The sequence below is a fragment of the Dermacentor albipictus genome, chromosome 5 (genome assembly GCF_038994185.2).
Source record: "Dermacentor albipictus isolate Rhodes 1998 colony chromosome 5, USDA_Dalb.pri_finalv2, whole genome shotgun sequence".
NCBI classification, from domain to species: domain Eukaryota; kingdom Metazoa; phylum Arthropoda; class Arachnida; order Ixodida; family Ixodidae; genus Dermacentor; species Dermacentor albipictus.
This window is the reverse complement of record NC_091825.1, coordinates 99,881,413-99,899,556: the sequence shown is the minus strand read 5'-3', so window position 1 is coordinate 99,899,556 and position 18,144 is coordinate 99,881,413.

Here is an 18,144-nt window from a genome sequence, read left to right as displayed (position 1 = left end):
GCACCGGTAGAATGCACACATTGGACAACTTTCTTTTTTAGTAATAATGGTAAGCTTCCAGTCAGGATCTGATGTCTGCCGTATGCGCTCCAACCCATTTTTATTCTTCTGTAAATTTCCTTGTCATGGTCAGGGTCTCCTCTGAGTAATTGACCTAGGTAAACGTATTCCTTCACAGACTCTAGAGGCTGGCTGGCGATCCTGAACTTTTGTTCCTTTGCCAGGCTATTGATCATTATCTGTGTTTTCGGCATGTTAATGTTCAACGCCACTCTTACACTCTCCTTTTTAAGACCCTCAATCAATTGTAATAACTCGTACCCAGCGTTACTGAACAGGACAATGTCATGTGCAAATCGAAGGTTGCGTTGTAGCCAACCTGAAACAAGATCGGTATACAGCTGGCCAGGTCAGAAATTAACATTTTCGTACAGGTTAGCTCGCGGGATGCTAAGAACTACGAGTTGTTCGGGTTGTGTGAATGTACCGAGATGTAAAACTAAATATGCTCCTGCATTGGATTACATTCAGTTTGCGAATGCATCCGACGAGAGGAGAGCGTCGAACAAAATTGCAGATGGAAGATTTCCGCCAGCGAGGAACAAATTTACGGACTACAATTTTATTTGTGGGGACAAATCGTGCTCAGGTAATCTACGAAGCTCAGTCAGAGCTACTTCGTTTAGTGGTCTGAGGAGGACATCTTACGCTCTTTATGTACCACTATATGTCATGTTACGCCACAGTCTCCTGTAAAAATATTCACCCAATGTTTCTGCTTATGCGGGTTATTAAATAACGGCTCCATTGAAGTTAATGTCCAGCTGAGTTTCAGGCATTCGCAGAACACCTTATGTCGACAAAGCTATGAGCTCCAAGCACTCACTTCATTCGTATGTATACTTGTATAGGCCTTCTGCTCCTTCCTCCCATGGTTGACCGATGTTTAGACGTCAACAGCACCTTATACATTTACGATGCGGTTAGCAGACTTTCCTCTTCTCGGCCGACCAATCTCTTTCTTTCTCTTTCTCTCTTTCAATGTAGTTACGATTTAGCGTGGCTACAAGTCCTAACCTCTAAGGGTTCCAAAAGAAAAAGACGGGTTTTTTTAAGCTGGGAGATAGCAAAGGCTGTAACGTATTGAAGGAAACAAATCATATGTGCAAATAGGAGTCCGGGACGTTGAAATGTCCAAGAGGTTAAAAAGAGGGACCAGTAATTATCAGATCTTTTCAAGCACCCTTTCAAATAGTTAGGTCAATAAGCTTTCATTGCGAGAAAGGGTTCTTCTTGATGGTTTTTCGTGTTGTTATGCTCTACTTTGAGTGAGAGGTGAGAACGTTTTCGGATGCACGACTATGGTGTCGCGTAGGTGGGGTACCATTTCAAATGCAAATAGCTTTATGGACACAGAAGTTCATGCCAGAGAACAAACGGAATCCAGAAATAAAAGTCTTCGTCTCAGCAGATATCACAGTTCACAGGAGGGCGATATACCGTACGTTAAACTATCGACATTCTTCTTTTTCGTGCGCATTTTTTAATATAGCTAACATTTCCTTATTTAATGCAAACGGGTCGTGGCTGGATATGTCCCGCAACAGCTCTTACTACTATCGCATCTTCGTAAAGACGCGTGCACAACCAATAAGCGAGAAAGTTGGGAGAAAGTTGTGTTTATTTGCCATACATTGACTCGATGCACAAATATTCAAATGATTTGCTGCGAATATTACAAACACTGTAATGAAATGGTCCTTCGACAGTGCCGAATCCAGGAAGAAAGAAATTAAGCCCTTCAGCAGGCACCTTACCTGCTCCCACATTGCTTAAAAGAACTATTTGCAAAGGTGAACGACTTAGCTATTGCATTTTGCTGCCTGAATGCACCGGTCTCCCAGCGCTCTGCTCTTCGACAATGTGGTCCTCTACTTCTGTTGGATCGTACTTCGGTAGGCAAGGGCACATCGTGCATTTGCCTAAATTTGTCTCTTGTTATTGGTCGTACATAGCCAAGTTTATGCATTGCACTAGAAAACATCATCTCTGGTTAACATCCCTGCTTTTCCTCTCTCTCTCTCTCTCTCTATCTCCACAGTGGTAAAGAAAGAAAAACTTCAAACTAGCGCTGGGTCACCGAATAGTTAAGAAATTGTACTTTAAGAGCTTCTGGTTATTGGTTCAAAAATTGTACTTTTCTATAATGCTATATATACGACACCGTAATGTCTATAACAACATTGGCGAGTCGAGCAAAGAAAAGGAAAAAGCTGGTGCTGTCGTATGCAGCGAAAAGTGGGCGTCACGGATCTGTCTTGCTTTTTGATGAACGGGTGTTTTTTTTTTTCTTAATTTTTGTTATGGTTGCTTGGTGCTGCATAACCAGTTATGAGAGCCTGTAATCTATCGTCTTATTTTTTTTTATTTTACGTATACATCTCTACCTTTGCTTCTGTTATTTATTAGGTGTGCGTCCGTTTAATATTAGCCTCATCTACTTACGGCTATTACTGAGAATTACGTTTGCATGTCCGCACAGGGATAATATATCGCGTACGACATATCTACTTTTTTTCAGTATTGCAACGCTACGATTAGCCTGTATTTTGCTTATGGGGCCTTTGACTAGATTCTGGCTAAATGTCGGACATATGCTTGCATATATTCTGCGTTACGTTTAATAAAAAATAAATTGAAATTTAGAAAGCAGCAGTATACTCCCTTTGCTCAAGTACGTAACTAACAGTCCAAATTATCTGAGTGAACTCTCTGCCGAAGCTGTAACTTGCGGGCTAAATGTGTTTCCAACTTTCGGATGGTATATATAATGACTCAAGAAATCAAGAAAAATAAATAAGCGTGGGCAGGACATGTAATGAAGAGGGAAGATAGCCGATGGTCATTAAGGGTTACGGACCAGAATCCAAGGGAGGGGAAGCGTAGCAGGGGGTGGCAGAAAGTTAGGTGGGCAGATGAGATTAAGAAGTTGGCAGTGACAACATGGCCACAATTAGCACATGACCGGGGCAGTTGGAGAAATATGGGAGAGGCCTGTGCCCTGCAGTGGGCGTAGCCAGGCTGAAGATGATGATAATGATATAATGATTAGCGACAACATAACCCACAATAAAGTTCAAAAATCAATGGGCTCGAAAGAGTGCATTATTTTTTTAAAATGCATTGCGTCTCCTCAAGTGAAACAGAACCCGGATCGCGACCCACCTATGCACTACACCCTCGTATGCAACTAGACTAGATGGATGGTGGCAGTTGGAGGTCAGATGCTCTTCAAAACGCGATTGCTGCTCTTCATCAGTACTATTGTCTCCTCATCGCATCCTTGCTCTTGTGACAGAGCTCTGCGACAGTGGTGTTGAGTAAACGTTATCGAAACTGCATACGAGCAGCTTTTTGAGGCGCCACGGTTGCTGCTTTATTTATTCAAATGACGACCGTTAAATGCCGGTTGCACTCTATCTGAATGACTGTGATTAAGTTGTCGTAGGATTTCATTCGGTCTCCGGATCAAATATCTTACAAACACGAAAGGATACAGGTGTGTTCACTACAATTTGTTTGGCATATATAGGGCGTCCCGCTAAACTTGAGCCAAACCTTGAAAATAAATACAAATACGATACAGATGTCACGTAGCTGAACATTACAGCAAAGTTGTTTGCCGTCGCTTGGAGTACTGAAATTATTTTTTGCGTCCTTCCTAATTGCATAATCAGTGTAAGTTAGTATCATAATTAAATAAGAAGTGTCAATGAGAAAATTGTAGAGCTGCATGAAAAACTCCCGATACAGCTTTCTTCTTGCTCAATACGTGCCACATAAAAGTGTTTTTCCGAGCGTGAAAGAAGCCCGTGAATACGCGAAAAATTACCGCGTGACAGGCTGCTCGGGGCCCTTTAGTTTCCTGCTTTCATAAGTTATTACTAATTGGGAAAAATGACTTTAGCCAAATAAACTTCCTTTTGTCGATATCCGTGGGTGTTCACGACAATTGGAGCATTTATATCGCAGATCGTCTCTCAGCATATGAACTAATCGCCATGACTGAAAGTCTCGGCGAAAGCCGAATAATGCACATGTCCAACCCCGCTGACTGCTGTCACACTGCTTTATTCCCGAATACGCAGGATCTTTCGACACCACTCGGATTGACGGCCTTAATGTAAAGCTTTTTGGATGGTGCTCTGCAGTGACTTGTGTCAACAGTTATAGCAAGCATCCGCACAGAACAACCCTTTAGCCCATTGTCTCACAAAGCAGTGCACTATAATGCAAGTATCTGTCGGAAACAGTTTCGTTTGGAACACTGGGCAAGCTAAAAGGCTCGGACGGCTTCGGAGATTGTGTCACAATTTGGGGTCCTGTTTCGAAGACCGATGTTGTAACACGAAGCTAAGCTGGCAGCTGCCGTAGACAGGCACTCGCACAGCGCTTTCCAGTCATCACCTGCGCAAGTATTAGAATCTGCTACGTAAATCAAACCCTTTTACAGCGAAGCTGGTGGGGGCTAGTTTCAACACCATCGTGTCCGCGTGTATACAAAGAGATCCTGAAAGTAGTGCGACACCGAGCCAACCCGCGGCAGAGGTGACGCAGGCGTTAACTCCCCATACGTGAGCCGATCGCAAAGATAATGCAATGCCGGGCGGATCGCGGCGGAATCACGTGAAACAGGCGCTAAACAGCGAGCGTAAAACTAAACATATGTGAGCCGGTCCCAAAGATAGGGCATGCTTTTGAGCCCCTCAATGCGAAAAATAACCTAAATAAAAGTGAGGCAAATCCGCACCACCAAAGTATCGCGTGTTTAAGCCAAATAAAAGAAAATGAATAGGGGTAGAAAAGCCAAAGGGCCATTTAATGAAAATCCAATTGCAAAAAAAAAGAAAATCCCAGGTATAGCCGATATGGAGAACTAGGTGTGTCAAGTGCAACTTTTTAGTTATTAGCTAAAGACTGAAAGCATGTTGCAATGCCGAGTCGACGTGCGCTGAAGGTGAAGCATGCGTTCAGCACTGCCTATATGTGGGCCGATCCCGAATATAGTGCAATGTGGGGCCGACCCGCGGCGGATACATACACAGCTTCGCTGGTCATCCTTCTTCACAGGGTGGAAGGACACTGCAATTTTTATTTTCGAGTCTCTGCTTTCGAGCTAGAAAACTTCGCAGTTGAAAGAAAAAAATATTTGGACAAAACTAATGTAATGATGACTGTAGACAGTAATTCGAATAGAAATTGAGCAATGCAGTGCCGGGCCATATTCGGGAACTGCTACTTATAAAGCACGTATAGTGATAATTCTGAGGATTTCATTGAATCAGCTATACTAATAAGTTTTAAGACTATGTTACAAGAATATATCCAACTGGTGCGAGAAATGGCTGATGCCACTAAAAGTTAATAAACGTAAACCAATGCACTTATCACGTCGAACTAACAACACTGACAACATGAGTACTTCGCGACACTTCCTTGAAGCCATCACCTCATACAAATACCGTAGTGCTCACATTAACGTAACTTATACCACACGTACATCAAACACGTCACTAATAACGCTATCCGTTTTCTTGAGTACTTGCGTCGAAATGTCTCTACTGCACTTCGGCCGATAACGTTAACCCTTTACAAAACGTTAGTGCGGCCAAAGCTGGAATATGCATCACCAGTATGGTATCTCTGGCAAATCACACTGATTAACACACTAGAATCCATCCAAAATCGAGTAGCACGTTTCATCTTATCTAACCATTTCTACTGTGGCAGCTTCAATTAAAAACAGACTTACCTTATGGGACCTTTAATTGCACCGTAAATGTTTCCGACAATGCTCCCGACTGTGTCCTACGCACAGAATGTATCCCCAGAACCCACTATTAACGGATCATCTTATCACTCACCCCTCATGCACTGCATCCCGTTCCGATCCCATGTTTAAAGTTTGTGTTCAATTTTTTTTAGAACGAAGATATGTCATGCTTATTATACTCCCATGAACAGAGCTGGCTGGAACGACTTTTCTCCCTCCATCGCTGCCTGACGGCGGTAATTTCAAGACTACTGTATTTCCTGCCGTCTTGTAAAACGTATTACTGTATATTTACGTGCTGTTCTCTTGTACTTACCACTCCTTTCTGTAATGTCTTGGAGCCAGGAAATATGTGAAATAAATAAAAGTATGCTAGATACTCCGATATGTGCCCACTTAGCTATGGCACTCGCTTGCCGAAGTCGCCTATGAGCATTGAGGCATTACGGCGACTGTATGATGCTGACACAGTGACGATGGATGGAAGCGAGCGTGACGATAATCGCACGACCAAGATGGCATAGCGACGGCAGTATCACAACGGATGTATAATAGCGTCTGTGTGACGACGACGCCACGGTGACGATGGCATGACAAGACGACATAACCATGATTTAATGGCGACGTGATGATTACGATAGAATGACGACCAAGAAATGACGTCTATAGATGGACGATGCTGGTACGATGACGAAGGCGGAACGAAAATGGAATGAAGGTGCTGGCGGGATGACAATGGTGAAACGACAACGTGACAAAGATAGTACGACGACAACAGTATGACAACGAATGCATCACGACGACTGTATGACGACGATAGCAAGACAGTGGCATGCGGACAATGGGATGATGAGAACTGCATGATGGCAATGTTCGTGACGGTGGCTGTATCACGAAACCTGTATGACGACGATGGTTTGACAAAGACGGCATGACGAGACTCAGATGATGCAGCTGGATGGACGATAATGGCGCGATTACGACGGCATCACAGCGAAGGTCTGACAATGGAAGGATGATAGCGACTAGCGATGATGGCGTGACTAGGACGCGTTAGTCCCGATTGAATGACGACAGTATTACTGCAATAAAATGACGAAGAAAACTTTACGTCGATGAAACGGCGAATGCGGCATGACAAAGATCGCATGATGACGATCCACGGGATAGCGTTACTTAAGTGATGACAATGATAAAATGATCTTGTGACAGCGATGACATGACGACCACTCTGAGACGACGATGTCGTGATGACGATGGGCGGATTAGAGTCGGACGACAAAGCTGGAGTGACCATGACTTCATCACTACCCCGAACACATTCTTAGTGGCCATATCTATTAGATAACTTGGACCACTTGGTCGGAGTAGAAGGCATGATGATGGCAGCATGACGAGAATGATACCATGAAGCTGGAATGACGACCATTGAACGACCACGATGGGAGCACTATGGCGCTATGACAATGAATGCGTGACGATTGTATGACTATGATGGCATGGTGATGAAGGCATGACAAGTGTCGAAGGAACGACAGCGATACGTCGACCACAAAGGTTATCACGACCACGAGATAGATAGATAGATAGATAGATAGATAGATAGATAGATAGATAGATAGATAGATAGATAGATAGATAGATAGATAGATAGATAGATAGATAGATAGATAGATAGATAGATAGATAGATAGATAGATAGATAGATAGATAGATAGATAGATAGATAGTTAGATAGATAGTTAGATAGATAGATAGATAGATAGATAGATAGATAGATAGATAGATAGATAGATAGATAGATAGATAGATAGATAGATAGATAGATAGATAGATAGATAGATAGATAGATAGATAGATAGATAGATAGATAGATAGATAGATAGATAGATAGATAGATAGATAGATAGATAGATAGATAGATAGATAGATAAAGACGCACAAACTCAGCATAAGGTTTTTCAACTACGAGAATACGCACATAAATAAATAAATAAATAAATAAGACTTATACACTAAGTTACGTCACACCATGCTTCTCCGTTTAAGATGACAGTAATCACGTGCCCCACTATGTGCCGCTATGAAGAGGGAACATGAGACAAACCATTCTTTTGCGAACGCGGCAGCTGTTTTCAAATGAACCTTTACCTTATCTGCAAACATTTCCCCCCAAAGGAGCCTGAAATGCACGAACGAGCATAACCGCGCAGCAATATCGCTGGTGTTTTGTTTCGTGATACCATAACACGACACCGCACATTACAATTCCTCAGAAGACGACGCTAAAACAGAATAATGTATAAATAAATAAAAAGGGAAAAAGTGCAAACCGTACGTCTGCCGGCTGAGCTCAGAGTTCTCCAGAGACATTTATGCAATGGTAACACAAGTGTCGTAAAGGAAATAAAAGCTGTGCTTCCAACGACTTGCAGACTTGCGTTTTGGAGGCACAAGGTCTTCTTTCCTTAATAGCTATGGGCATCATCGGCATCGAAAACAATGTGGTTTATGCTCGTTATGTTACGAAAGGAAAGGACGCCGCTGAGAAAGAACACGGGAAATTGTAAATCTCTCGGAAAAGTCGAAAGCCCCGCAGTGAGGGTAAATAGGCTGATTGTACAAATAACGGTAGTATTCATGATTATATAAGCAAAATATAGGTTTAGGAGCAGTGCAGAAGCGTGGTGACATCACAGACCAAAGAATCCCTGATACCATGGGTAGCTTTTGAATCTGTTCTACCAAAAGGTTTCAGTACCCATGCCAACCTCTTACGATTAAGCTATTTGGGAATGGTGTGGACGTAAGCAATAGAAATGTATACAGGGTGATAATTTATGGTTTTCCAGAATTCTTAATGATCACCTCCGTATGAAAACACAATTCTTGTCCTTAAGCTGGCTTTTTAGAAGAGGCGGACATTATTAGCACCAGAAATTGAAGTACATATTCAACTAATTAATTAAGATTCACTAATCAACTGCCCTAACAATTACTTCACTTTACATATTGCAATTTGCGAATTGAAGCTGCTAAGTTTGCAAGGGGTAGCCGCTTGAAATGAATCTCCAGCAGGACACTAGCTTCGTGATATCATTTCCAAAAGTGCGAGACGAAATGCATGAGTCTTCCGGTTAATTTCGTACTCCAATGCATAAACGAGCATTCAGTTAAATAGGTAAATGTAACAACCGTGCTTTTTACGGCAAGTGTGATGGCGCATACCTTGAAGCTGGTTTCATTCTGGAGATTTATTTCAAATTGTATAAGCCTTGCAAGCTCACCGGCTACAATTTCTGAATTGCAATATGTACCGTAATGTAATTCATTAGGGAGGTGATCAGTCAATTTTTAAATTACTTTAATATGTGTTTCGATTTCTTGATCAAGTGATGTCTGTCTCCGGATAATTTAGGTCAAAGACTGGAATTATGTACCCTGTGACAGCTTCTTAAAAATTAAAAAATTATCACCCCGTAGTGCGACCCTATACGTTCCCATTGCATAGCGAGGGTCTGGAGTTCAGCTTGTTTGATGCCTTCGACGTAACGTACTCCCAGTGTTCATTGTCTTGTCGCCTGCTCCTAAAGTTAATGTACTACGCTACGTTAGTGGTTAAAAAGATGTGTCATATCCGCCGCCGTGGCCTTGAATGGCGCTTGGCTAACACTCCCTGCATCATGTCTTGTACACATACATAAATCCCCAATGATGTGGAAGTGGGAACAGCCGCACCCATAGCATGATCGGTAGCGCAACTCACCGAAATGCGGAGGATTTGTGTTTGGCTCTCTCCGGCGGTAGGTCGTTTTTTTTTCTCCATTTACAGTTCCCTTTACCTTATGATATTTACATTTGAATGCACCTTTAAAACGTTAGCCTACTTTAAGTTTACTAGCCAGTTTTCTGCTTATCAGCCCGCGTAGTGCGCGACGCCTGCGGTTAAAAACTTTGTTGCAGCTTAGTTCAGCTAACCCTAGATATGCAAAGCGAAAGCTTGCTTTAGCCTCGTTAAGTCTTGGTTTCACTTGGTTAACTTTTGATTTAGCGGTAATTATTATAATTAGGTATAACAATCACCGTTAAGCCAGTTATGACGGCTGTGCCTAGGTTGGTGGTTTGACAAGACTGTGATTAGGCTTGGGTAAGCACGCATCGTTCGACGGTGCGATGCCTGTTGTTTCACAGGGCACAAGTGCTAGAGTTGCGCAAGTGCTAGAGTTGCAAAGAGACGCCGCGAACATGCGCAGTGACGGAGCACAAACGGACCGCGCGCGAACCCGGTCGCTACATTGACCTCGATGGTGCGACGCCTGTTGCACCTTCTTCAGTGAAGCAGCTCGCCGGGCGATATCCGCGGGGTGGTCAGACACCGCTTGGCGACGACGGCTCAAAGCCTCCCGCTTCCCGCGCAGCGCTCAGAGAAGACGGCCTGGCCTCGCTCTCATCCATGGCCAAGCTCGCAGTGATACAATCGCGGCCAACTTTCTGTGGCAATGAAGGGAAAACTACGGGCGCGTGGCTGCTGCACATGTTTTACGGCGCCAAGTACTCTGCCAGTATTTGACAGTGATTTTGGTCACTCGGAACAGGCGCTGAATCGACACAGCTTCATGTGCAACGGTTTCGCGTTTGCCCATGCGCGGAAGGGAAACGCCGTAAAATAAGTAAACCTTTACATTCAGTGGTGCGTTTTATCTTATGTATTTGTTGCTAATTAGCCGTTTATATTTTCTCTGCCCTGGCCTAAACTAACGTGGATGAAAACACTGGACTCTTTTCAGAAGCACTCTCACTTGTGCAGGCTTTGCCTCCGTAGCTTTCCCTTCATTGCCACAGAAAGTTGTCCGCGAGTATAGGCGATGCACGGGCGCTCCCTAGCCAGGCGCGCGGTGAGTCACCTCGTCAGGCGGTGACCAAGCTGCGGCTAGCGCACGTGGCGGTGCCGGAGCTCGGCGTGGCGAGTCACGTGATGCGTTGCTAAGGCTACGGCGCAGCTGCGGTCAAATGAAGAACAAATTGGCAGCGACGGCGAGACTCAGCTGGACGAGGCTAGTGAAGCTTTCGCTTTAAAAGGTTCCTTCATTTTCTTCGCTGCTGCGAGGGATAGAGCCCACCTCACAAGGGTTCCTCAAAGCCAGCCACAAGATAGATTAGCAAGCTGCGCCATAAATTTACTGGGAATGTGCCGCCTACTAAAGAATGCTTTTCACGCCAACGCTTCAGCGAGCTGCACAATGGACGCACCGGGTATGTGCCGCTCTTCAATGAATGTCTCACCAACGTGAGCAGCAGAGTATGGGCCTCTGAGTGGGCGGCAAGTGACAACACAATTCTCAGCGTTCGCAGGCACCCGGGCGCGGCGGTTCTCTTGGAGGCCACGCGCGGACTCCTCGGCAGTGCCATTAGATGCCGCAGCATGTCCAGAAAGAGGCGCAATAGACTAGCCCGGCTGTTGCGGGACCGTTTCTCAGCGTCCGCACACATAGGTGTGCCCCGAATTTTGGAGGCCATGCTCAGGCTTTGTGGTGGCGCGCGAGATGGGCCAAAGTGCTCTTAGGGAAGCGTGAAAAGAGCGTACTGCTGCAGTACACGCACCATACATAACTTGTTTCGATGGTGGCAATATGTTGTGTCACTAATTGACTCGATGCTAACGCATTACTCACGGCAGTCATTGAGAGATGGGTTCTGCCGCTTTACTTTTGTTTCCTTCTTTTGTGATGTGGCATGTTTACCGGTTATGTAAGACTCGGGCTTTCTGTAGTGTGACAAAAAATAATGCGTCGTTTTTCTCCTTTTTGCTACACTTTTCGCCAGACTCGACAAGAGAAGTAACTGCTCTTGCGCCGTCATTACCCGACTACTTCGAAAGAAACAGTCGGGGTCAGTCGAGATGATCCGAGAGTCAAGGTAGCTAGCTCAACAGCAGTCCTGTTTCGTAGTGCTTGGTTTTGCCAATTGAGCAGTGTACCAGTGCACAATTCCATGAGTGGCATAGAATGCGTTTCTTACCCCAAGTTCAATGTGACGTCTACACACAGGCTCTGTACTCTCGGCGCCTCGTTATCAGAAACACCTGCTTTGTTAATAAACGTATTTAGCTATTCCTCGTTTGCGCACCACTCCGCTAAGATGCAACACACTCAGGCATTGCTGGAACTGCGTTGATTTCGCAATTGTAATAACCGTCCGTCTCAATAGTGTTCCCACTGATTTATGCGTGAAAATTATCGCGGTGCAGCAGTATGAGTAGAGCAAACAGTAAACGCTCCGCTAAACCTCAGAGATATCAGTCATCACCATAATTTTTCTTTGTTCTTGTTCGTGATTGAACTTCACATCATTTATCCTCTGAAGTAAAATACGCTTTCCCAGCACCGACATAACCTTCAATAGCTGAGATTAACTGCTTGCTAAGGACGAACTTCAGGCAGCCAGGACGTCGCAACAGCGAGAAACAGAACCGATATGGGCAGAAACTTTCTGATCTAAACTGCTCAATTCCCTTTTCAAATGTCATTGTCACAGAAGTGAATGGCACCAAGACTCATACACACTTTATAAAGAGGACTCTGAGTATCCAAGACCGGTTTCCTTGCTCTGAACGAAGCCTACCAGCGTTAGGGATATTAAGGCTCCCAGACAAGGGAGCCAAAAGCCTGAACAATACGCATTCATTCCGCCGACAGCAAAGATAGGTTCTGTTGCAGTGAAACGAGCTTCCACCACTTCTACCATTGTGTGCTCACAATGGGGACCATAGCGAGGGATGGCAGCAGTGGAAGCGCCGCACTGATGCACGCTTTGAGTTCCCCGCAGAGAGATTGTTCTCCACAGAGAATAGGCTGCTTGTCTCTGAGAGCACCGTGCAAAAGAGAATGCGAGTGCGCAGGAGTACGGACACCAGAAGGCAGTCGCTTGGAGCGGCGTAGCTCAGTTCATTGTACCTTACACGTGCAGGACTGACGGGAGAGACACGCTTTCTTTAAATTGTTTGCGCGCCGGTGTGCCTCAGACTCATTAGAGAGTTCGCTGTATTTGTTTTTTGGTCAACATGCGTATTTATTACCACTTTCATAAATTGGATGCTTTCGTGAGCAGCCTGCACCCGTGTACAAGTGAATTAGCCGACCCGAAAAAAACTGTCGGCACAAATATATACATTAGGACCAGCAATTGCCTAGCACAAAGCAAAAAGCAAAGGCATTTGAAAGTATTTACTACGATAGCCATACGGCCGCCATCAAAGTGCGAAGGGCTGTTATTTGTTAAATTAGATGAAATGAAGAGAGGCTGTGATGTGCCTCAAAAAAATTCAGTGAGTTAGGCTGAAAAGTTGCGCAAGCTGGCAACTCAACGTTTCAGCAGCAGCTTACCTGTGGCCATAAGCTGCATCGTCAGAGAAGAGAAACCGCTGTATTTCATTGGACCAAGGTCAAGCTTCGCCTGCTTTCTCTTAGCAATTTTTTTTATTCTTCCATTCTTTGGCGTAACTACAGAAGAGGGTTTCAATATACTGCACAGGCAGTAACGTTCTTCAAAGAGATCTGTACATCCAACGACAACGAGCTGTCGCTCTCTATACGCGAATACAGTGTGTAATCCTTAGATCGGCAAAATTGCATGTAGTCTGCGCCGAACGCAGAATGCCCGGTCACCACATCTCGTTTACCACTGAGCTACTGTAACCAGAGGTGGATCAGTGAGGTACAATAAAAGGTAACAATAAACGGGAATAGTTATGAACCGGAAAACGTCGGCTGACAGTGTGAATAGTTGCAACTCCTCTTCCATCGTTCGTATGCCTGGCCTGGCAGGTTCTCGCCAGTCCCGTAGAAAATTGATAGCATATCTCTAGATATGCCGGGTGTCCTTTATTTACCCTGCTAACAAAGTGCATGTATGCCCTGGGCAACGCAAAACTTATCAACTGGCTCAGCAGCTATGGTGGCTGACGCATATGTCATTTGAGGCGGGAGTCTCCGAGCAGTAAGAACACGCGCGTCAGTCATCGTGATAATAGCTAAGGAAACAATGATGGAGTTCGAAGATTGATAGCGGCGCTCCGATATGCTAAATTCTTTGCATCGCCATGTGTCATCACCAGTCAAACAAGCGATTTTGATTATGATCTAACCCGATCGATATTCAGTTTATGGCTCATGAGTGTCTGCCTGCTGCAAGTTGCGCAAAATCGAGATCGATAATTTTGAACTAGATCGGGCGCTATCGTTTGATACCTTGTTAATGTGCCGTTTTAACACCACTGTCAATCTCACTTGTCGGATTTGACAGGAGAATTGATGGCTACGTATCTGCATTTGAGATACCTACATGTCTTATGCAGAAACACCAGCTGCCCCATCTAATACGTAATTATGCTTTAGTCTTCACTGTTCGACGCAAATCATTATCTACGAATCTGCTGCAATACTCTCCATTTACTAGTGGGTCAAGGAAGCAATTCGCAGTTTTGCCCTAAAGGCGAAGCACAGACTGTGATAGCAAATTAGTAGATAGCTGTGCGAGGTAAGGATAGTAGTTTTAGCGGCCGTATAAGCTTGTAAACATTCACTTACCAACTAAATCAACAATGACAGTATGTATAAGCGTGAATCAACGAGGACGTATAAAGTAACATGCACACAGAGACAGCGCTGCCTTTATGTATCTGCTTCTTTCTACGTCCTTGTTCAGTGGCGCTGAAACATTCTATCATGGATTCAAACCAACTAGCCCGTCATCGTGTTTTTTAACAAAATTAACCAGCATGGTGTCACGCACGCACAGGTAAACATGAAGCCATCTCGCTCGATGATAGCGGAAACTGTCTGTGAAAACGCTGGAGGTAGCATTCACGCTAGCAGCCAGCGCCATCACAAGCTGCCATGGCGACGGCAGCTTGCGACGTGGGGAGTAACGTCCCCGGCCTTTCGTACATGAAAGAACCAGCATAGCAACTGATTTAATTTTTTGCAGCACCGCTACAGGTAGGCAATGCATAGTTAGGACACCCGAGGTTGAGCGTGAATACGAGGAGCAGCAAAGCGAAAAACAAACCGGTAATACGACCAGCAGTGCCGTGCTGGCAAAATTTGATTACTCCCACAGCTGCCATCACTCTAAACTACCCATACTGCCACTACTCTAAAGCCACAAAGCGTTGCACATGCCCCTCAGCAGTTGTAGTGGTGATTTCCTACAGCTTCGCTGGACATCCACTTTAGCAAATCCATGATGGCGAGTTAATTCTTTTTCTTTTCAGCCACTCGCACTCCACGTCTCTGGAGACAGTGTACTATAACACTATAACTACATACTATAAGCACGAGCCACGCATGCACCGAAAGCAAGAATGCACAGCAACGGTGCTGGCGGGAGCGGACAGCATGAATGCGCTTGAGCATCTGTATTAAAAATGGGCCAACAGTACATAAGAATTACTGCCCTCCCTGTAGAGCATGCTATACCTCGCAGATACCCTTTGTGAGGTGAAGCAGATGTTTTGTGAAAACTCACGGCCTGTGGATAAACCAATCTGTTTTGAAGACAAGGTCTTCTTTGCCGAGTTCTGGTCGAATTTGAGTTCGAGACATCTCGGTATCGGACCTCCTTCGTCTAATAAATTATGTACCTTGAGGCTATCTAGTAACCACGTCAGTTAGATAATTATGCTGAACCTTTGTGTTGTAAATCGTGACATAGCAGGGCTAAAAGAAACCTTTTAATTTGTTGCACGCACAGAAAGGTGGCTCCTGGCACTCAGGATCGGTCGTCGCCAGGGTTGCTGCCACCCCTGTGCCAGAGTAGTCGTTTGAGTGGGGTACTTCCCGACGCCAGGAGGCGCACAAAACACCCAAAACTAGGTGAGCCATTCTGGCAAATTAACGTACCCTAGCAAAAATTACAAATTCTACCGAAGAAGCAGACAAAATCTGCGAACGTACCCAGGAGAGCTTTCTGCGGTTTTCATTCCCTCGCTCACTCCATCGTTATTCAAGTTCTTTCCAGGCGCTTGCATTATCAGCGCTTGCACTACCTGGTGCATGCCAGTGTTGCCTACCTTCAGGAGCTACATTATTTCTTTTTCTGCAGCGCAAACTGTAGAGTATTATTCAGCAAACTCTCATCTTGTGAGTGACCTTACCTTAAGTTTTGCACATAAGAACGTTCCACCACTGAGTGTCGCCATGGATGTTACAAGTACCCAGCAAACATGCTCCACTGAACAGGGTCCAGGCATTGACCACTTTCGACCACCAACGACACGATAGCCTGAGTGCCCACTATCCGCGCACGCTTCTTAGGGGCAAAGATCGATTAAGTTTCTGGTATAAGAGTAAAAAAAATGGCTGTGGCTTAGGTAAGGTTAAGCCCAGGATGCGAAGCATACTAGCCTTTATTTTAGTTGTTGAACCACTGTTTAGCCTGGTGAACTGCTGTTGCTTGGCTATATTTGGTTCGGCTAGACGAAGAAACAACTCATGCATTACTTCTTCGCCTTCAAGAGTGGAACGCGACAGCGTTCCCGTCGACCCGCCAAGGGGTGTAAGACAATGGGCTACAGGGCAGCGACTACGCGCCCCGCATTGGACGCGGTGAGCGTCGAGCAAAGCAGCGTTCGGCGCGGCAACGAAATGTGCGCCTGAGCAAGAGACGCACGCCTTAGAAACAGCGCGTTTCTAAGGCAACACCGCATTCACTAGAGGCGCTTTTGTACCGCTTTGAAGCGTTGTACTCGTGGCTCAGTGGTAGCGTCTCCGTCCCACACTCCGGAGACCCTGGTTCGATTCCCACCCAGCCCGTCTTGCAAGAGTTGAGCCAAAGCCACTTCTCCTCTGTCGTGACGTCACGGTGTCACGTGATTTCATGGTCACCGCCGCGCCTGAGGAGCTGGGTTGAGCCCTCGTAATATGCTTCGCATAAAAACTGTATGTATAGGATGAACGTGCAATTATATACAGACAGCTGCGGAGCATTCATAACTTGCCTCGCGAAAAGTGTCTGCTCCTAACATAGCAAGCCACTAAGGTAATGATCCGCAATATGCATGTAATTCCAGTATCTTCACAGTTGAGTACATTTTATTATATTATAGAATGTTGTCACCTTTTCCTTTCTAAAAGTTGTTCGCCTTTTTTCTGTCAGTTTAGTTCATGAACGTCTGCAATATACCGCACTGACCTAAATAGGGGAAGCTATCTTTTCTAAAGGCTTTTTGGTTATGTCACTCGCATCTGGAGCAAACAGCCGCGATTATGTGGCCTTCCGAGCCTAATGCGCCCTTCCGGCAGAGTCAACAAGGGCGCCTCCTATTAGCGACAGATGTGCTTCAGGCACGCTCTACGTAACTTGTTTGTCTGCATGTTGAGTTTCTGCAGACGTCCTGCAGGGAAAGACAGGACCAGACGAACACTCGCGCTTGTGAGTTTACTATGTTTTTGTCGTTGGTGTCGACGACAAAAACACGTTTTTGTTTTTGTCGACGGACGGCCCAAACAGCATGGGCCGTCCGAAACAAGAAGGGTTTGGCTGCTTCATTGCTCAATATAAAAAGGCTGTTTGCTGGGAACAAAGAAGGAAAAAAAAAAGGTGAAGAGAAAAAAAACGGAAAGTTCTGCAGTAATAATCTGAGTAAAGAGATATCTGTTAGCGAAACGGTACAGCACGGTAGCATCGCAACAACGTTGAGCTTTTCATGTGGCTCGACAATTTTCTCATTCACACTTTTCATGTAATTATAGGTGAGAAGTTGATAAATGATTAGGACTAATTATCTAGTTAGGTGGAACGAAAGCAGTAGTCTCAGTATCTCCAAGCAACGGCAAACAGCATTACCTTTGTTCTGTCCAACTAAGTGGTATTTGCATACTTTTAAACTCTCGCTAAAGTTAGCTGGGGCACCCTGTATATGCATCATACTCAGGAGACTTTGGCGCCTTTAGGTGACGCCGGCTACATTGTTCCGCGTAATACATGTAATTATGAAATAACAAACCGGCACTCAACAAAAGAAAGGTACCAATAATGCGAAAGTCAAAGGGGTAAGAGGGAATTCCTTACGTGCGCGATGTTTAGCAATGTTTTCTCGCCAAATACGAGACACACAGTAAAGAAAAATATTTTCATCATGTGCCTGGGAACGAAATGCCAATGCAGAAGCCGCACTAGGAGACCCTGAAATATTTTAAAACATCTAGCATTCTTTACCGTGACCCAAAAGTGTTTCTTTTTTTCGTTACACTCCTACCGAAATGCGGAAGCTGCAGCAGCGAACCGAACGAGAAACCTCGCGACCAAGCGCA